At 49.0% G+C, this 21,576-nt stretch overlaps 1 protein-coding gene and 1 long non-coding RNA gene across 6 annotated transcripts in view; one reads left to right on the top strand and one right to left on the bottom strand.

The window, feature by feature from the left end:
* Positions 1-21,576, bottom strand: part of Sano (CABIT domain-containing protein serrano) — a 39,186-nt gene that overhangs the window by 15,066 nt on the left and 2,544 nt on the right. Inside the window, exons 3-5 of one of the 5 annotated variants that reach the window (XR_013493996.1) lie at positions 20,036-21,432; positions 19,843-19,967; positions 18,684-19,731 (exon numbers count right to left, since the gene is read on the bottom strand). The exons of 2 other annotated variants lie outside the window; for them this stretch is intronic. The gene's annotated coding sequence lies outside the window, so the exon portion shown is untranslated. 2 more of the 5 variants (XR_013493997.1, XM_078179950.1) reach the window with 2 other exon arrangements.
* LOC144468670 (uncharacterized) lies at positions 4,022-5,722 on the top strand. Its single transcript, XR_013493845.1, has 3 exons — positions 4,022-4,298; positions 4,406-4,950; positions 5,117-5,722. It is a non-coding gene; the product is annotated as an uncharacterized LOC144468670 (long non-coding RNA).

The following is a 21,576-nucleotide window of genomic DNA, read 5'->3' on the forward strand; positions in this document are numbered from 1 at the left end:
TTTAAAAAGTTGAGATAGTGGACTGAGAAAAAAAGAGGGAATGGAACTGAGAAATAGAGAGAAATAAATAAAACAAAATAAATAGGGAAGCATAGATAGCGGGAAATAAACGGAAATAAATAGAGATAAATGGAGGGAAATAGATAATGTGGATGCTTCTGCCGTAAATGGAAAAAAATCAGAAGATGCTATTCCTCGTGGTGGATCGAGCCGGATCTGTTCGGGGATGCACGGACAGTTAATTAACGCGCTCAGCTTCCGGCGGCGAGGGGCGTACCGTTCTGCCCGCCCGTAATTCGTAATAGCGGCAGTCATTTAACGATAAACAGTTCTTTTTGCAGTGAAACAGTGAACGGTTGTCGTTAAAAGATTCTGCGATCTGCAATGGCACGGTGGTGTATCAAGTCCAAAAAGCTGACCGTAATACGATTACTCAACAGTCTTCCGTAAGGTGAACAATTTTAGTTATCCGAGAGAGATTTGAGTACATTAACTACAGTGCAACATTGTTGTTCTTTCAATGTATGTCCTGGTAAGTATCGTTGCTCTGTCACGAAAGCAGAGTGCAATAAAATAACAAAGTAATGATTAAAATAGATGATAAAAATTTTTTTCCAGTTGGAACGATCTCCGTCCCATTTCTTGAAGAAATCGACGACCAATGTGCGCCGCAGCGCACCGATCCACGGGATCTATTCTGCTTCTTCCCGCGCCAACGATCCACCTATTAATTGCGCCGATCAAGGAATCACCGTAATAATCCCATCCGCTATCGCCGGCCACGTTCGGATCGCCCCTTAAAATGCTCCGTGTAACCGATCCGACCGAGAGCAGGAGCAATTATATTTGCAAATACGCGAACGCGTTCGCCGCCGTTCCGATTCGAGATCATCCGCTCCACTATCTATGCAACCAGCATCACGCGGATCAAGAATCTCCGACCTTTCGGTAGAAATAACGCTTTGCGATTGGTTCACGCAGCCTCTGCTCTGCTTCGATCGTTTAATAATATCCGATTTTAGATGCAGCTGACTTATTATAATTTCTATACACACGATCAAAGCTTGGATTAAAAAATTGTTAAAAACGTAACTATTCTCTAAGTCACAAGACTTAATTCCATAAAAAATACGCTTTAAATGATTCCCGAGTGCAAACTGTTAATCAGAGTATTATATTAATATATAAGAAGGCTTTGACAAGATATTAAAACCTTATAATGTAAAAAGTAAATGAAATATAAGCCAGAAGCATTGAGTAAATCGCATCGAAAAACGAGCGAAAGTCGGAGCAATCGGTTACCGCACGGTAACTGGGCCCACTACCCTAATGTCCGTAATAAACGGATAGAAGAACGTGGTACGGCCGTATCGATCGCCGTCCGCGGCGCGCATAAATCCCGTTGATCGGTGAAAAAACCGCAGCCCGTAGTCGAATAGATCGCGGGGATCGACTGTTGGATCGTTGGCGCGGTAGATCGGTATCGTCGTCGGCTGGCTGCGTGCCGGAAAATCGATCACCGTTAGAACGTAACGCGGCATTTCGAAGCGCGGACACGACACGGCCGCTCCGAGAACGCTGTTGCATCGGACGCGGACGCGTGCAGGATCAGCGCCGCTCGCTGGATCCCGCGTTCGTACGTGAGAGAGGATAACGATAACGGGAGTGCAACGCCTGGGAAAACGATCCCCGCGTTCGTTCGTCTTCCGTGAGATGTGGAACCCGCTCCGGCGCTCGACTACGCTCGACTACGCTCGGCCTCCGCCAGCACCGGCGACGCGCGACCATGTAATACAATGTTATTTATTTACCGTGGCGCGGAACGGAGAGGGGAAGAGAGGCGAGAGAAAGAGAGAGAGAGAGAGACCGATTAAACGATCCTCCGGGCACCAAAGGCTCCTCCGGCGTCCTCTCAGCGCGATGACGAGCGTCCATGTAGCTAATAGCGGCGCGCAACTGCTCCGAGGACCGGCCGAGCCAAGCGGATCGGTTTTTACACGCTCCGCGAACGGAAGCCTGATATTCCTATTAATTTGTCTCTATTGAGCAATCTTGGGAGCACCATCATTCCGGCGATTCCGCCGATTTAGTTTCCCATCAGCTCGCGATTACGCTGTTCAACACGATTTTTGCTTTATTTTTTGTTTGTTTGTTGTATCCGATGGGCGAGTTTTGTACAGAGTAACTTGTCGAACGCGATTACGGAACCGATACTGTTGCATCGGCGTAGGTATTTTTTTTTTTTAAAGATTCGCACGTTTGCAAAGAGTTTGCATGAACTCTGGTAATAATAATTATAAAATTATTAGAATTATATATTCTCCAAAATAAATAAATATTTATATGCATATATTTATATCAGGTCTTGTCGGAGGATGAGCGATATGAACATGGTGTAGCTCGGCGGGAGCGAGCCGGAAGGCGACCATAAGCGGCTGTAAATGCAAAAGGAAAGAGCCGAGATTGAACAATGACCCGGCGAAGTTGCAGTTGCGCCAGTCTGTTACGGGATTATTGGAAGTTGGCGGCGCGCGATGCCTAGAATTCAAGGAGGATCCCACACGTGAGGCTAGGTTCGCGATCATTACGAGATCGGAGGAAGAAGCCAGACAGCGAACTTCAATGCGAAGATCCCATCAGGAGGCACTTGCTGCCATTAAAAGATTATTAGAAGCAGCCGACGAACGAAATTCAATGGGAACATCTCGTGAGAAAAGCTACAGAAGTCGGCGACTATCAAACGATTATTAAAGGCGACCGCGGCGGGCTAGGCCGGTCGAATCGAAAAGTTCAAGGTGACATTCCATAAAACGCGGCAGGAATGATTAGACTGTGGATTACACAGGGCGAATGCTCTTTGAGATATAAATACGTATTTCTATAGCGGAGTACCTACGCCGGTAGCCAACAGATGGCTACCTTTCGCGCGGCTACCTGACGCGTCACTGATTTGTATAATATACAGCGTCTTTAACCATCCATCTGGTTTCCCGGCATCTTTGATGTAATTGTATTGGGTTGCGGTTGAATCGACGTGTGATTGAATTACTCTGTAATTTGATTCAGTGCCAGTTTGAATTAAGAATTACAGTGTCACTGTATTACTTTCTAATCTAAATTAATGGCAATCTGAATTACGAATTGCAATGTAATCGAATTCCTCTGTAATTAACTGCAACAGCGGTCTAAATTACGAATTACAATGTAATCGAATCACTTTGTAATTGAATTCAACGCTTATCTAAATAACGTATTACATTGTAATCATAATTGTCCCAGTAATTCGATCGTAATTCTGCGGAGCTCCGGCTGAAAGGCAAACGCTCGCGCGCCACTTTTCACAGTGTCACTGGGTTACTGGATAATTTTCCAAGCGAGTAAGCGCCGCGCCGCGTGAGAGCGAGCGCAGCCGAGTGCATTACGGGCAAGGAGCTCTCTCTCTCTCGATTCGCTCGAACGTGGCTCGAGCTTAGCCACGATAGCCTCGTAAACTATTCCGCGAGCATAAAAATCGAATGGAACATTAGCAACGCGCTCGCGGAGATACGGGCAGCGCGCGCGCGTCACGCGCGGTTAATTGCGAGCGCGGGGATCGCTCGGCCGAGCCACCCCAAACGTTCGTTGTCTTCTTTCGATGATCGTGAACTATTATTCGCATTCTGTCGTTCCGTTCAATAGCTCTTGTCTCGTGTAACCTGAGCACCGTGCCGGCGAACCGCCACGTATCATTTCTCAAGTTTTTCTACGCCTATCACATCAATCTTTATTATTCGATTCCAACGATAAACAGTTCTTTCCTTTCAATTGTGTAACATGTATGGTTAAACGGCCAATCTCACTGTACACGCTACCCCAGCATGCAGGCGAGCGTGTTAACTCGGTCCATGAACGACGAAATGTCAGATTTCTTTCCGGCAGAGGGCAGCACCGGTTCGCCATCCGCGGCGTGGGGTTAACCACGGGTTCGCATAGATCGCGGGGATCTCGTTTAATTGAATGATATACACGCTAGAAAGCTTGTTGTACATTCCGCGAACTGTTGCGAGCATTTCCACACGGCTGTAACACCGTCTCGGTATTTATTGTGCGAGCAGATTAAGGTACACCCCTGTGCTGTTTAACACGTTCTCGTGCCGGGCTGCAAGATTTAAAAACCGATAAACAGATAAATTATATCGGCCGCGGTCGACGCGCCGGAGGAACGATCAACTGTTACCAACAGAGTTACGTCGACGTTATGTCAAGATGGCACCCGGTTACGTCGAGGTTATGTTAAGATGGCACCCGGTTATGTTGAGGTTATTTCGTCGAGAACATATTAGAAATGTTAGATTAAGTCGTCCGGTATAAGTTCGCCTTGCAATTTGAATTTAATCGAATAGAATAATATTGTGAAATTTTTCAGGTTTCTCGGGGAAACGTTAAGGATTCTAAATGTAGCTGTCCCGCAATAAACCGTGCGGAGGGCGAACAGATTCGACCGGAACCCCGCGCAGGACGATCGTGTTTACTTCTCGCTTTCGCAGCAGAAAGCGCGAGCTCCAATTTACCTTTAAAGGTTCCATGGAATCCGAGGCAGGGGAAAGGACTCCGGCGGTGGTAGCGCTCGCAAGGATTCCCCCACGGATTCGCGAGAGAGCCGGCCGCGTTTTTGCGGGAAATAACACGGATTTGCTGGAACAGCACAGAAACCTCTCTGAATAATTCATGATCGTCCCCGGGGGTGTGACGAAAGAAGCGGACGGGCGTAAATGATTTCCAGCCACTAAACCGCGGATTCCAAGAGCGCCGGCGAGCAGCATCAATAAAATAACGAATAACGCGTTCCATTCCCGAGTTCCGAGTTCCGAGTCCAGGCCGCGCCTAGGCGTTGCAGCCTTACTGCAAGCTGTTTGCGTCGACCTTCGACGAATGAATTTCTACCAGCAAACCGAACCTCTCCGACATAGCGTAATTTTTATACAACTTTTTAATGGTGTAATTAGGATATAATTGTTTAATAGTGTAACTATAATATACTGTTTCAACAGTGTGATCATGGTACAGTATTTTCATAGTTATGATACGATTTTTTAATAGACTATTAATGTTATAATTCTGTAACTATGTAACCTAGATACGAAAAGCCGAATTGAAGAAGGATCAGAAATAAGTGGCAGCAGCTAAAAACCGATTTCTATTAGAAGAAGAACGCGCGGCGAGGATCAATATCTAGGAGGACAAAGGGATCCAGAAATCAATCGCTCGATTGCGGGATCGGTAAGAAAGATTTTCATTGCATCGGACGGCATTGGCCTAGGCTGCGGCCGATTCACGGTCCCGTCGACGCATCGTGAACAACGTCGATACTTATCGATCTGGCGGGCCGGACGAGGCGCGAGCGGCCCGTTACGAGCGGATATTACGCTCAAAGACGCCCGCGGCATCGATTAACCGATTAGAATATCGATTAATATCGGCGCCGCGACGTTATCACCGGCCGATCGACCGCACCTGGGCCTCCTATAGCCCTGCTATGGGAGGACGGGGCCGTACGAGGGCCCCGCGGACCCGGCCGACGCGAACAACACGGTAGGAGGAAGTGGAACGCTATTATTGTATGCTAAACAATATGCCATATATGAAAAAGCAATTCGCCCGCGGCGCTACGGGAAAATAGCCGGGCGTTCAGGCCTTTTTCCTCCGCAAAGCGCTGGACGGCTTGCTCACCGCCTCGAATCATCGAAAGCGATCGATGATTAACGGGCTCACGAAAGGTCGGACGACGCTGCGTACACGGATTTTATCCTACGCTTCTCGCGCACTCCCGTAGAATTAGTTTCTCGACGATTCTAATAGAAAGATCGAGTATGATTTTATAATTCTGTAATTTTATAATTCTAGGATTTTAAAAGGAGTTGAAATGGAGAGCGTTCAGATGGATTGAATAATTACGAATTATTATTATTATCACGCTCCGAACAATCTCATAGAGTGGGAGCATTTCCTGGCGCGGTTAAAGTAACCGGAAACCATTTAAAAAGTCCGCAACCGTTGAAACTGCGAGGTGATAAATGAAACACTTCCCGTTTCGCCTTGGGAAATAAAATCGATTTTATTCCACGCCCATCGGTGTAAATGTCCGGTTATTAGACAGCTGATCTCTCGCATCTGTGACACCGATCCCGTGAAATACGAAGAGTCGCAAATGTTAAAAGCAATTATAAACGCATTTTTCCGTGACGCGATACACCATAGCCGGGGTTATTTGCTGTTGAACGAGCCTCGTAAACGGGGATGCGTCCAAGGCCGGAACAACCATAGTTTACACCTGTTCGAATAAACTGGAAGACTCTCAGCGGGCAGCTCTACGAGGTTAATCGCAGGAATAATATCTACATATCGCGGAACGCGTCGCGAGTTACAGCGGAATAGAATTTTTAACGGTGCGCGAAACTCGTCGGCTTTTTACCGAACTCGCGGCGCCTGGCTACGGTGGTTCTAATGTGTTTAATATAATTGCGAACGCCGAGCTGCGAGCGTTGGGGTAATTTCCATGGATCATTCTAACGCGGAAAGCGAACCGGTTAATTTCGAACCGGAGGAGCGTTCTGGCCGCGATCAGCCGCGAGTCTCGTCCATGCAAATACAGTCACATTCGTATTACATAGAATATATGTTGTATTACATAATATGGAATTTTTTAAGCAAAATGCAAACTGTTTATTTGGTCGCTAAAATTGATTCTTTTGATTATCTAGCGCCAGCTATGCCGTCCTAGGCAGATGAGAATTATCGAGGAATGGATATCGTCGGCTGATACTCTCGGAACTTGGAAGGGAGTCGGAACGTTCGTTTTCTTGCGAAACGAGTCCGGTCCATGGTGCCCGCGCTATCCATCCGCTTATGTTACGCTATACCGATCCCCAGGACCACAAAAACTTGTCTCGAATTCATTGGAGAAGTTTTCTTGGTCGCGTCCCGCGTTTTACGACTGTGTGTGCAGGCCGCAACGCTGCGTAAATTAATCATCAGGGGAAGAATGCTGTTAGCCCACGGATCTTCGCGAGCTTATGACGGTTTTTATTCCGGCCATACCGGAAAACGGTCTCGGCTAGACCGCAGAGCCGTTCTTCCTTCTCTTTTGACGATTACGGAACAGTTTATGAATGCGGCGAACCATGATCCAGTGCATCATTTTTGTTAACGATGACCGTAGTCTCGTCAATTTTTCTCTGGCAAATTGTCGACTTTCGAACAGCTGTATGACTCGCATGATTTTTTTACAAGCATGCCGTTTACGGAATTGAAAAGCTCGAACTTTTCACTTTAATTTGACGGCTGAACCAAGTCGCTGCGATTTTTTCTCGCAAAGTTATGGCACTTTAAATGACAGATATACTGCTGGCATACTTGAAAATATTTTCTAAGAGAATTAGGTGATAATTATTATTGAATTAATGTTAAAATTGGAACCGTGAGTCGTGTAAGACGTATTAATCCGTACAGCGGCGAAAGAAATCGCGGTGCAAGGGGTTAAGTAAAAGCTCGGGCAGCCACGGCCTAGAAACGCGACGGTAACACGCGACCGTTCGCCGCGAACGCTCGCTCGCTCGGATTGGCCCGAGTGATCGACGAACGGCTCTCTCGATTCACGGGAAACCCAGCGAAATGCATCAAGTTCGCGACCTTTCCGAGATATACTGCGGCTCGGTGTGGGACGAAGGGCGTGCCTCGCGGGATCAATGATTTATCTCCACGGTGAAGGTCACTCGCTCGTGGAAAATACCAGATGATAAGATACGTCAGGAGATCTATGGGTCTAACGAGCCCGCTACTCTATAGCACCTCGACTTTTCTCGGCTCTCGAAGGTCCCGCGAACGGAGATTCGAGACTTTCACGGCTCGCGATGCCGCACAGTGGTCTGCTTTTGAGGACTGAGTGACAAGCCTCAATCGTTAATACTTTAATTTACATTATTCTTATTACTTTTATTTATATTATTATTTTATTTATATTACTATATAACGTAATACTTTAACAATCGTCTTTTCAGCCGGCAACTCTCTCCAAGAAAAGTGGCACAAAGTCTCCTGTTCAACTATCGCGAAGAAAATGAAGAAGAAGAACGAAGCCAACGACTGGCACGTTCAAGAGAGCCACAGCGCTTTCGAGGCTTTGTCGCGTCCGGTCTAAAAATGTCGGGAAAAATTTGCGCGTCAAAGGGTTAAAGCTATCAACAACCTGACGAGGCTTTGAGAGCCGAAGAGAGGCTGGAAGAGGTAGCCGCAGGACGATCTACAAGAGGAAATCAATTGCCAGTCGATAACTCGAGCGAATAGGGACTGACGGGAGAATTCCTGGCGAATGAGGATTGATGAGCGAGGTTCCTAGGGAATAGGGATTGATGAGAGAGTTCGCATGGAATAGGGATTGATGAGCGTTCCGCAGTTCGCCACGGACGATCTAGAACGATCTTCGGCGTCGATTCGAGAACAAGACGTTCCTTGTCCCGCTCGAATCTCTTCGAACGCGGCTCGAACGACGCGCTAGGCTTTTTCCAGTCGTTGGTTACGGATCGAAAGTTGGATGAATATTATCGTTAGTCAAATAACGATCTTTTCAATTTGGTATCAATATTTTTACGAATCAATGCGCGATATAACAAAGTTGAATTACAAAAACACATTTAAATTACAGAAACACATTTAACAAGAAAAATATATTCCATTCGAAATTCTCATGAAACCACGATACTAGACGTTCGAGATCGTTCTATTTCCATTAACCCTTCCAATATTTCGATACCTTGAACTATTAAGCAACGATACTGCAATTACTCCGTACAATATATTTATTACATAAAAAAGTCGCATTAGCTTATATTTCGTCCGCAGATCGGTCGTTTTTGCCGAACGCGCGCCGGCAACTCGCGTTTCAATTAGAATCGAAAGGGAAACAGAGCCGCGCGGAGTCCATACGCCGATTGAATATCGTACGTTCTCAGAGAGCGATCGAGTCGGCGGAACGATCTATCCGTCTCGTTAGGCGTTTTAACCTTTCAAATTAAAAGGGGCGACAGAGCCAAGGCGGCCGGGCAATCGTATCCGGCGATCATTAATTCCCGTGATCGGTATCGATCGGCTTCAATAGAGAAATTTTCATATCGTAATTATCATCGTTAGATTACCAGGCCGCCGCTACGATCCGCTCCGCTCCGCTCTGCTCCGCGCCGCGCCGGCGAACGCCAATTTAAATCGAACAACGCGCGCACTGTCTGCTACTAAATGATGTATTAACCGTTTGGACTACTTTCACCCGCTCGTGCGCTCGCGCGACCGGGCTCGCTCTCTGCCCGTGATTTACGACGCTTGCGCAATCGATGTTTTTTCCCCGCATCCTGATCGTTCCGTCGTTTTGACACACGCGGCTAGAAGCGTCGCGCATATCGTCCCTCGGACGCTCTTTCGAGACTTCCAATGTTTTTCGAATCCGTGGTGTGCCTAATGCAGACTGTCGCAAGAGTCACCTGTGTTCCAGGGGTCTTTGTCCTGCGTGACTTTTTAAATAATCAGCTTTTGAAAATAGACGCACAGTTTTATATGCACGCTTAAAAATCCGAGGTTTTTATATGCATCGATCTAATAGTTTCGTTCTGTCTGACTTTAGCATGCGGCGACGATGGTGTAGGAGGATGGGGGAGACGGGCGAGGCGGGTTTGATTTGCGGATGGAAGGTCTCCGGCTGGCCGAACCTGACAAACCTAGGTCTTCGACCCTACGGGCGCCACGGAGAGGAGTACACGGGGTTCTCTCGGCGGCGCGGTGCGCGGCCGAGCGGCTATGGCGTGCAGCCACTTTGCCACGACACAGCCATAAACATCTCTGAATGGAGACCACCCACCAGCCTGCACACTTCTCGGAACTGCACTCGCGCATTTCACAAGAACACCAAAGGCGCTCACCGGCGAGCACTCCGCTTCCACTTTTGCGTGGCTCTCCGCCATTCGTACTCGAAAAACCTCTCGCCGGTCGTTCCGCCGGTGAATAGCGCGCCGAGAAACCTCACGGTTATCGATTTTTCCCTCCGCGCTCGCTGTATCGGCCGTGGAAGCGCGGCGCGGAACCGCGCCGATTCCCGCGGAAACCACCGCGAGCCGCGCGGCGTAACGAGCACTGTAAATTCTCCCCGATTGTTTGGACTTTTTACGCTACTTTCCATTTCATCGACAGCGTCAAGTAGTCAGCGTTAACCCCACGATTAAAAGGGTTAATCACAAGATCAACCCCCTGCACTGTTTTGAAACAATCTCTCCCTGCAAAAATTTGAAACAATCTCCGCGTCGAAATATTTATAATAACTCGTGTACTCGTTTCTTCGCGTCGGGGAAACAGCTCGCGTAACGAAAGTGCGAAATGCCGAGCCTTCGGCGCGGGAGAAGAGGAAAGAGCACGGAGAAAAACTGGCCGGCGAGAAAGAAAGAGCGCGAGGGTACCGAGAACGCGAAAGAAACGGGGAACTGCAAACACCGGCGAGCTTTATTTCGCTGCTCGCTCGTAAAACGCGGAGTCCTCGATCCGTTCCGCGGACGAAGTGCAACGGATGGAGGTGCATCGAGGCTGCGCTCAGGTGCACTGGATTTCGGACCGCGAAGGGTGCGCTCTCTCCCTCGACCCTACGGATATTTCTGCGCTGCTTTCGCAACTTCTCCCATAATTTAATTTATTCAATTATATATCATTAAGTAACTGTCTCATAAATATCTGCGCTTAAGTTTATTCAGACAAATTAAAATTTCAGAGAAAACTCACGAGACATAATTGGCACCTCGTGGATGATGACAGCTTCGTATAAACTGAAGAAACTGCCAAGGGTTAAGGCTCCGGAGGGTTGCGAAGATCAATTAAAAGAAATGATCAGAGAATTGACTTTCGTCCACGGATCGTTGCGGACCTGTGCGAGCAGTGTGGGACCGGTCTGGCCCACGGATCGGGCCAGGAAGCGATCGGCACCGTCGGCGAACGTGCAACAATTAATCGGCGGAAAAATGGTGGCGTGGGCAGGCAGTAACGAAGGGAGACCGCGTCACGATCCTCGTATTTATCACGCGGACGGCCGGCAAATAAATAATAAATTCGCGGGGCCGGTCTCTCCTCGGCCGGGGACACATTGTACAACATTGTAGATTACGGTCCGTCCGGCTCCGCGAATTTATAATCCCGCAACGTTGAAATTGCGCGCGTTCTCTCCGGCTCTCGCTCTCTCTCGCCCGGCTCCGCTCCGCTCGCTCGCCCGCGAGTTCCGTTACGAATGAATCCACGGGCTGGCAAAGGATATATACGCGCGCCTTAACCGCCTAACCGGCCGGTGCTAACCGGACCTGCAGGATTCGCGGGCCTCTCTCGGGCACACCGGCCATCGCATAATACGCATGACGCTCGTATATCTCGTGTTACGCAATCCTCGTCCGGCTAGATTACACCGTTTCGCGGGCCCGCGGAGTTTATACGCGTCTAATCGCGCGCCGCGCGACGAACATAGATCCTCGCCGTGGAAAAACCAGGGGGGGGGGGGGGGGGCCCCGCGCGGGGCGTGGGGGGGGGGGGGGGGGGGGGGGGGGGGGGGGGGGCCTCCGGGCGAATTGATGGGCTCGGCGAGCAGGGACGCGCCGGCGTACCCACTGGCCCCGCGCGCTTTTCCACGACGAGGAGGCCCTCCCTCCGTACCGTCGAGATCCCATCGGGCACCCGGCCTCTTTAAACTTTAGCGCTTCAGACGCATAAATTCCTGCTAATTATTGGCTGCGCGAACGGCGCCGATTTTTTAACAGCAATCCGCAGATGAATTGCCAGATGGACCGACGATGGGAGAGAGGGGTTCGCTGAAAAGCTGAATTATTCAGCGGCGAACCGATACGCGGATCGCGCGAACACGGTTTCAAAGACGAGAGACGTTTGTAGCGCGACGCCACCCATCCGATCCAAGGCATTGCTAACTAAATAAATAAATCAGCAAATGATTATGCATGGAGCATGTTCGTATAACCGAGTTCTTCTTTTCTAACTCGACTCACGACGTATTCTTCTCTTTGCCGTAGAATCGACAATGAAAGTCTCCGCAGGGGAGTCATCGTGGTCCAGCATGGGGGACGACGGCCGACCAGCCGATCTCTGCTCGAGGAAATCTTGTTCGCGTCGCAACGAGCGAAAACAGCGGACGCATCCGCATTGCGGACCACGTTCCTCCGCGTTCCCCGTCGATCCCGAAGACGGATGCGTAGCGTGGCGTACGCTTCGTCGAGGCAAGTGTAATAAAGCCCCGGCGAGGCAGTCGAGGCAGAAAGCAGCGAAGGCAAGACCGGGGAGGAGGAGGACGGCCAGGGCAGAGAAGAAGTCAGAGAAAGAGGGATCTCGAGAAGCCGTGGCGCTCGGAGAAACGTTCCCTCCGTAGGTGCAAGCGGGCCCAAAGGAGGAGCTGCGCGTCGAACACGCTCCGGCCGGGAGAGTAATGCGCGCCAGTGCATAGTAGTAATAATAAAGTGGTAGTGGTTGGCACGTCACGGTCCAACAGGCCGATCAACCGTCCGTGCGCCGAGCTGGCTACTGGTCTCCGCCCACGCAGAAATCTCCACGGACGCACACACAGGGCCCCGCAGGCCGCGAATCTCCGCAGCGCTCCGCGGCCAAGCTCTGCTCCGCGGCGGAACCCGGCCCGGAGAAACGTCCGTGAACCGTTTCTCGAACGAGCTGCCAGGGACCTTTGGAAATTGATTCCCGGGACGCGTGTGGGAATCGCGCGGAACGCCTCCGGGAATCGCCGGCTACCGAAACGTGAGGAAGAAGACGCCGCCGCGCGCCGCGCCGTTTAAAAATATTAGGGCGTAGATATAGCTTAATGCGAACGTTGCGAAGATATAAAAATATTAACAGGTTTAATAGCCGGTAAAGCGTTAACAACGTCCCGTAAACATTTACAGCGAGACGTCCATTTCGGGACGTAAGACCATCCGTACCTAAAATGGACGTAAAATTGTGGTCAGTCCTCCGCCTACCGATAACATAACTCATACCATTAGAATAACGCTCGAGCGTCGGAATTACTTATGCGTTGCGCTGTAAGTGGAAACGAGGATGCTGTAGAATCGATCGGTTCAAGGTGGAATCGATTTGTAGGAAAGCTAAGGTTCGCGCAGATTGATTTCCGAAGAGGCGATATACGCGGCAGCCATAAGTTCGAACAGCGTACTGAGGACAGAACGCCGAGCAATAAGTATAGTGTACAGGGGTATTCGCCGTGCCGGTAATAGTACCTCGGCATCTGTTATTGGGTTTTCCGAGCTTTATAAGCATAACCCCCCACCTCGCACCCGCCGTCGCGTCGTTCGGCTTACAATTTTCTATCCGGTTTTCAATACCGTATTCGGCTTCTATTTACTTTGGGTCTCTCCGGTTAGCTACGTCTCGTTCAATCCCGGCTGGCAATTCTGATGGTGGCCGACCACTCGACACGGCTTCCTATTTACCCAGCGATCCTCGCGGCTGATTTCCTGGCCAGTTTCCACTACGGGGATTCCGATCTTCTTGTTTTAATCCTCGCGCAACTCCGCACTTCGTTACCCACGCGCACTCGACTCTGGTTACTTCGATCACTCATTTCCCACGTACCCCTTGACCTTGCCGGTTCAGAGAAAAAATCGGACGGTTCATTGTGGAACGGACGCGCTTGCTCGCAACGCGTTGGTTGTTTACGATTTTATTGCTAAATTTATTGACCAAAAATTAATATTCTATTCTTTAATATAAGATTGATCAAATTCTACATAATCGATTTTAATACTAGTCTTACGCGACGAGATTCGTCCCGCAGAACCGATCGGTTATTTATTGCTCGGCGAAGGGTACCAATGAGGATGATCCGCGATCACCGCGAAGAGGCCAATTACGTTCGAGCCGGAACCGTGTCGGACAATTTCGCCAGAAACGTCGCGCTGTTCGACGCAAAGTTGCTCGGGCAGTGTCGCGTCGCGTCTCGGTGCGTTACACGTGGTAAGGCCTCGCATTGGCGCAACACGATCGTTGCTCGCGGTACCCCGGTAGGGCCGGGGCCCTTCATAGGCGTGTTGCGGGCCCGCACAGCCGTAATTGACGATAATAGGCGAATCGAATTCCGTCGATGTTTTATTCAATTATTGCCGAGATTTCCGAGAAGATCCATCGGCCGGGAAATTGTCAGGAATTCCGCTTTCGGAATCTACCGCGTCTCCGTTGTTGTAACAGTCTCGCCGCTTACGTTTCAAACGCAATTTTCTCCGGGAAATTATTTTTTAACATGATAATAATAGGTGAACAATAATAGCAATTAAAAAGCAATAATAAGCGATAAGTAGTAGTAAATAGAAATAATATTTATGATGCTTATAATATACTTGATATACTTTGCTACGCTGTACCTACAATGCTTGCAATATTCATTAAATAATAAGTAATAATAATCAAGAAATAACAGTAACAAAATAGCAACGATACAGTATAAAATCAAATAGCAATAATTAAACTCTTTCCTCGTTAGTAACGCAGCTAATTACACAGATGCAGAGTTGCTAATTATCTCCAGGAAGTTCCGGACGCGAACGCAAGGGGAGGAATCGATTTAATAAAATAATGTGAAACGAGTACGATAAAATGTTCAAGATAAAGTTGGAACACAGGCGACAGAACACGCGTAGCCACCGATCAGAAACGATCTGTCAACGATACAGGATGCTGATTAAGCGTTTCGGCAAGCTGGCAATACGAGCTCGAGGACGAATGATAAAGTAGAAAGTCATTCGACCGACGCTATCGCGCGTCTCCCCCCACCACCTTCTGAAAGCCGCACCGATTACGCCACTGGCCGTCGATGGCATAACGGCCGACCATGCACCGGGATTTCTACTTGTTTTTCTTCTCTTATTTGCCACGGGGACTGCCGACATGCCGGCGATTACTCGTGTCGTCCCGCGTGCACCGGTAATTACCGGGCATCGCTTGAATATTAACAATCTCGAAAACGAAACACGGTTCTTGGGAAAATCGCGCTAGGTCCGGGCAAACTGTTCGCGAAAGATAAAATATTGAAACGTTGAAGAAGTCCCGTATAGATCATTTCCTAATAGATAAGGAACTTTGGACGTATACAAGTTTTCGATAAAAATACGCCACTTTGAGCGACGATAATTCAGCGGGAAAAAATCGCAGCCACGTTTCACTTTTTTTAAATTAAAGCTGAAAGATCGAACTTTGATCTGCCGTAAACGGCATCTTTGAAAAAAATTTTGCAAAGTCTAGGTATTTTGTCAAAGACGCGACTTTTACCGTGACAAACAGGGTCTCGTATTTAAAGAGTTACAGCAGCGAGGGCGCATCGAATATGAAATCTAAGAATACAGTCATAAAGTAGAGATTTCAAGCTTTAATTTGAAATAAACCTCATTCATTTAAAATGATTTTCCGTAAAGTTATGGTCGATCGAAGTCGGTCAATTTTTACCGAAATTCGCTCGAGCGTTCTATTCCTCGTGTTTTGCAAGTGCAACCGCCGCGGTAAACGTTGCATCTGCATTCGAATGTCCCCGCAGCCGGTTGTGGATCGTGAACCGCTTCGCCGCGCGCGGATTATAATCGTACGAGGAACTGGGTTAAAAGATGGCGAAAGAAATCGCGGCATTAAGATTCGAACGGCGGCAGAGACTAGGCGAGCGTTAATCAGCCGGTTATGCTGCTTCGCGGGGAACGAGTCCGGCAGTGAGCCAGCGGTTCCCACAGCGGCTCGGTTTCACACGCGAAAAATAGTTGTCTAATAATTTACGGCCGCAAACTGGCGTCTTTACCGCGATGAAAGAACCGGGATCGCGGTGATAATGGCGTATCCGGCCCGTGAACCGCCGATGAAACGAAAACGTTCGCGTATTGTCCATAAACTAATGATAATAGGCGAAATGGATGTCGTTGGTTCCGTTAGCCAGCGATTCGCTTATCAGTTCCAATTATCACTGGCCGGCAGGGATTGCCAGCTAGTATTTATTCGATTATTCGAATAGAGAATTATTAAATTTATTCGATTATTCAAATTATTCGAATAGAAATCTAGCCATAGAATAATATTTCTTCGAAATAATCCGACGGTCGAACTTCGGTTCGCCTAACTATGGAGCGCGGCTCGGCGCGTCGTCGCCTTGTCCGACCAGTGACCGATCTTTCTACTTACGGGACCGCGTTTTTCCGTTTCTTTTCGACTACCGTCGCCGGTCGCGATTCGCGCGGAGTCGTTGCAAACCGATTATAAATCGTGGTCGGCCGTGCAACAGGGTCGAGGCGTGTCCTCACGGAGCATCTTGTACGCGCTGGTATTTAAGTACCTGCCGAGAAGGGAGAGAGACGCGTGCAGCGTGGGCGTGAAGGCCGATACCGTGCTGCGCTTGCTGCTATCGGTCGCCGGTTCCGAGGCCTCGGAACTCGAGACGAGTCGCGGTACTTGTTGCGCAACGATCCGAGCTTTTCCCCATGCTGCCGGCAATATTTATCGCGCGGAGAAATTTGTCTGCATTGTTACGCGGGAACGAAAGCGAGGCGATCAAAGGTCTCTTATCGCAATAATTCGAAATTAAAATATATACGTTGATAGCTTTACATTTCTAATCTGTGATAAGTTTCGCGTATCCGTATACAATAATAATACGGAAGATATTAATATGTTAGTACGTTACTATATTATTATGTTGGTACATTACTATACTATTACATTACTATATTAATACATTACTGTATTACTATAAATTATACCAATATGTTAATATCTTTTACATTCCACTCACATTTCCACCACATCATTTCAGTCCACAAGTTTTTAATTAACCATCGGAAATCATTGTTCGACTAACTCTGGTTCCACTGTGGCGTTAACATACTGTTAACAAGATTGCAGATAAATATCTTAGCAATTAATAACGCGCGAGATCTGCATTCCGAGTACGACTCATCCACAGTGATCGTAGGTGGTGGGTTCGGCGGAATTATGGCGCACCGCTCGCCCCGTTCGTCCATTATTCTTCCGGCCGCGGCCGGGCCCGGTAAATAGGCGAAAAAATGCCGGGTGACTCAAACGACGAGGCCCGGGGAGAAGCTCACGCGGACCAATGAACTACGAGGAGGCATCCTGGCTTCCAGCCAGAAAACACGTAGGCAGACAATGGGACGGGAGAGCGCTCACCGGAGAGGGTAATGAGACCCGTCTTTAATTTGCATCCAATGCGCGCAGCTGGCTCCGCGATAAATATGCATGGATTCGGGCACGATAGCGAAAACCGCTTCTTGCTCGCTTGCAACACCGCTGTCGATCATTCGTAAATCAGCTTCCGCACAATGGAGCGAGATTAATCATACGATTTTAATAAGCCCCGGTATGCTCGGAAATATGCGGCTGTTAACGAAGTTCATAAATCAATCGCGGCGGAACGAACGCCGAACCTATAGTTTCGATAAAAGGAGAAACTCTTCGACGACGGCGCCGATATTGGGATGGTCGGCGCGCGACACCGTGGAATCGATGTCTTCGCTCGGGCGCGGAGGAAATCGTTGTTCGCCTCGCGCCTCGGGTAAAAGAAACAACGGCGAGAGGGAGGCCGGGGCGAGACGGCGGTGAAGCAGAAGAAGCTTCGCGACTAATTGCCCGTTCGGGAAGCAGGGTTTCCTGCGCGGTAGCCCCTAACAGTACACGAACTTCCTGCTGCCTGTAACTGTATCCCGGAGATGGAATTGCTCGGGCGTTCGCGAAAGGATCGAAGGATTTCCCGGAGCCGGCTCTCGCCGGATAGAGGATCGAGATATGCGAGGGATCCGAGGGATCCGCGGACAAAGCAGCTGCCGGAGGATTCCAGCCGGCCATCTACGCGCCGCGAGGATCTCGACGGAGACTCGCGGAGTATCCTCGAGCGGAATCCGCCGCGAGACGCGGCGCACGTGACGATATTCGCTAAAATCGTGGACGATATACAAGTAATTCGTTTACATATAGTTAGTATACTAGTTATTCATATAGAATATACTACATATAGAAGTATACTAGTTATTCTAATGCTATACTACATGAACGAATACGCGAGCGTCGCTCGTATAATTCGAGAGGATTCGTTTGCATTCCCCTGCATGTTGGAATCGTCGTCGAAACGGCCGGACGGAGGACTCGGCGACCGTTTTATACCAGGTTGCTTGGCTCGCGTGTCACCTGCGACTAGCCTAAGGCTCCCTTCCTCTGCGTGTACGCGAACGACCGTGCCGGCGGACGAACGCATCAGCTGAAAATTACCAGGTGTCTCCCGATCGAAACATAGGGGAGAGCTGTGCGCCGTCGCGACGGCCGGTCGTTAATTAATTAAGCAGAAAACGGTGACCTTGGGCGTCCTTTCAGGGAGCGGTTGCGCGAGACCGTGTCCCGTCTCGCGGCGAACGATCCTCCTTTTTGCGCGCCGAGAATATGAACCGTGTTATCTATGCCACGGGAGCAAATTCTGCTGCAGTCTCGCCTAGGCATTGTACTAGGTTGATGCGTACGCAATGTCGGATTTTAAAGTGTGTAAAATTGCATAACTATTTTCTAAAGCTGTTTTCTCCAACGAGACTTTAATGCGTAGATGCCTGTCTTAATGCGGTTTTGATCTTTAGAATCTGAATATTAATGTTGTATATAATAATACAATATATATTATACAATTACAATTGCCATTATTATTGTATTATCATATTAAACATTAATGTTATCATAAAACATGATACATTAGACTTCTGGTCTTTAATCCACATTGTACACTATTACATTACTACACCATTACACTATGTTATCATTATACATTAGACATCACAACACTGCACATTCCTAGAGATAATTTAGGGTTGTTTTAGGATGGAAACGACCCCCGCTAATCCACGCGACTCGCTACAAAAATTCAAATCTCCCAGATCAAGGTACAGAGAGGAGTCGCGCGTAGAAACAGGTTTGGTTCGCGTAATCGTCTCTCTCTCTCTCTCTCTCTCTCTTTCTCTCTATGGTATTAAAAGTCGAGAACGACGCGTTAGAATGTTGGGTTCGTCCGAGGCGAAGCCTGATACCCGTTCCCGTTTATTCCCGCTGATCGCCGGCTACCGGGCCGAGCGTCGCCGGAAGAGGGCGCCGAGGAAGAATGAGATCCGAAGGGGAACATGGACGCGGCGTATCGCGGAGGACGGTTAATCGTTCGCGCAACCCGGTTTATCCCCCGAGTAATCGTAATTTTCGTAATACGCGATCTCTGCCGAGTTCCTGGCCTGACGGGAGGAGAGAGCGCGGGCGGCCGAGATGGTAGCGGCGTGGACAGGGCGGAGAGCGAGGGGGCCCCGTCCTGAGGGGGAGCGAAAGGGGGCACACCGGTGACCGGAAGCCACGGTTTGTTCAGCCGTTGAACCTGCTCTCGTTTAATTCCGTTCACGGAGCGGCTCCGAGGCAAACCACGGCTATTATATCGCTGCGCCGAGCGAGGATGACGTTACGTATCCCGAGGCTGCCCGATCCGCGCGATCCTCCCGCTCGCCTATCCTGCTCCCGCCTTCGCGATTCTCTCGTTATCTCCTACGCCTCCTCGTCTCGTTCCCCGGTTTCGATTTCGATGCGCCGTTGCACGGACACGTGGAACGATTTTTGGCGCAACGTGTGATCGCCGACATTCCAACTGACGCAAGGACTCTGTAAAATTTTTTATATAGACGCTGATTACGGAGAATGGAAGTTTGGACTTTCAGTTTTAATTTTAAAAAAGAGAAAATCGGCTGCGATTTTTTTTTCACCGAGTCATACCGCTTCAAAGTAACCCTTTCAGTGTTTCCAGGAAATAGGCGTTCTCGCCGATACGAGGGGCGGTCTAATATTTTTTACGATGCCGCCGTTTATAGAGAAATGAAGTTCGAAGCTTCCTCTTTAATCTAAAAAAAAGAGAGAATTAGCTGCGATTTTTTTTCGCTAAATTATACGGCTTTAAAGTAACCCTTACAGTGTTGGCAGGAAATAGGCGTTCGCACTGATACGAGGGGCGATCTAAAATTTTTTACCAAGACGCCGCTTATAGCGAAATGAAGTATAAATCTTCCTCTTTAATTTGAAAAAAGAGAAAGTCGGCTGCGATTTTTTCTTCACTTCGTTTCATTCGTCAAAGCTTTTGTGATATTGGCAGCAATTTTTCTTAGACTAGCAATAATCATAACGTTAATAAAACCAAACGTGCACATCTTCTGACGGTATCCTTGACGAGTTTAAAACAGGAGCCAGTAAACGCTCCGCCCGAAGAGAACATTACGTCGTATGTACAAACGCTGGCCGGAACGGCGCACGAGGAGCGTACGCAAAGGAGGATCAACTCGGCGGAATTATCGAAACGAGCGACATTAAATCGCGCTATCTTTGCGGTTGTCTCGAATCGTCGGTGGCAATTACAGAAGCCGCGGCGGTGGCTAGGATCGAGGCCGAATGCAGAGAGGGAGGTGGCGCGGCGTGTTGCGATTCCAGGTTGCCGGGCCGGCGAACAATAATTCGCGGCGAGAGAAGGGACCCCGTTCTTCCTGGATCGCACACAGGTGCGTTTCCTAGCCGCGGTTATGACGATCGTCGGCCGAGGCAGGGGGGGCGATTAAGCGAATAAGGAGTCGCGGCAATAGGGAAACACCTGCTCGCCTTTTATAACGGCCACTAAAATGCTTCGTTAAAGGATCGACCGGGCTCCGATCCTGTAAATTTAACGATTTCGCCGGACAAAGTACGGTCTAACTGCCCGGTAACCGGTACGCCTTCCTTGTTGATTGCGGTTGTCGGGAAGGGGCCAACGGAACTGGTGAACGCGACGGTAGGGGGGGTGGGTGCGCGCGGACGTCTGACGTATCGCCTCTTTTGCCCCGATAAAGTAGCGGCGGGAAATTAATCTTGTTGGAAAACTTCCATCTCTCTTTCTCTCACTCTCCCTCTATCTTCAACTTTGTTTATTCCTCTCCCTCTCTTACCGTCCCGCTCGCGGACGCAATTTTAGCAACCAGTCGTTTTTACGCGGCGTTTACGAGGCGACAAAGTGCTCTCCGAGGCGCAAAAACTTGCAGTTTAACGAGAGGATTTGTAGTCCGGAGTTACCGCGCGCGACGGTAACCGATTAGGCGAGCTCAGTGCCCGGGATGTGGGCTCATTAATTTAATTTAATTCCGATCGCGCCGATAATTCCGCGAGACCGAAGCCGGATCCCAATAAAGCTCCACTTTCGAGCCCGGATTCGCCGTGATTTATGTGTCAAGAGCTTGCGCCACTCAAGGGTGACGTTTAGTTAATTGATGAGATTTGGTAGAGCGACAGAGCTTCTAAAGATGAATCCAATGATACCCGGTTTTCGTGGTAGGCGGGTTATAGTTCCTGAAATATTTAATGTTGAAGTTGTTAATTGGAGGTTAGAAAGACATCTCTGGTTTACAGCGCGCCACGCGTCGCGTTCTGGTACTGTGCTGGTACCACGATGGTCGCTGTATGTCGCGATTGTCGAAGTAGCACGGGTTGACG

The sequence above is a fragment of the Augochlora pura genome, chromosome 4 (genome assembly GCF_028453695.1).
Source record: "Augochlora pura isolate Apur16 chromosome 4, APUR_v2.2.1, whole genome shotgun sequence".
Lineage (NCBI taxonomy): Eukaryota > Metazoa > Arthropoda > Insecta > Hymenoptera > Halictidae > Augochlora > Augochlora pura.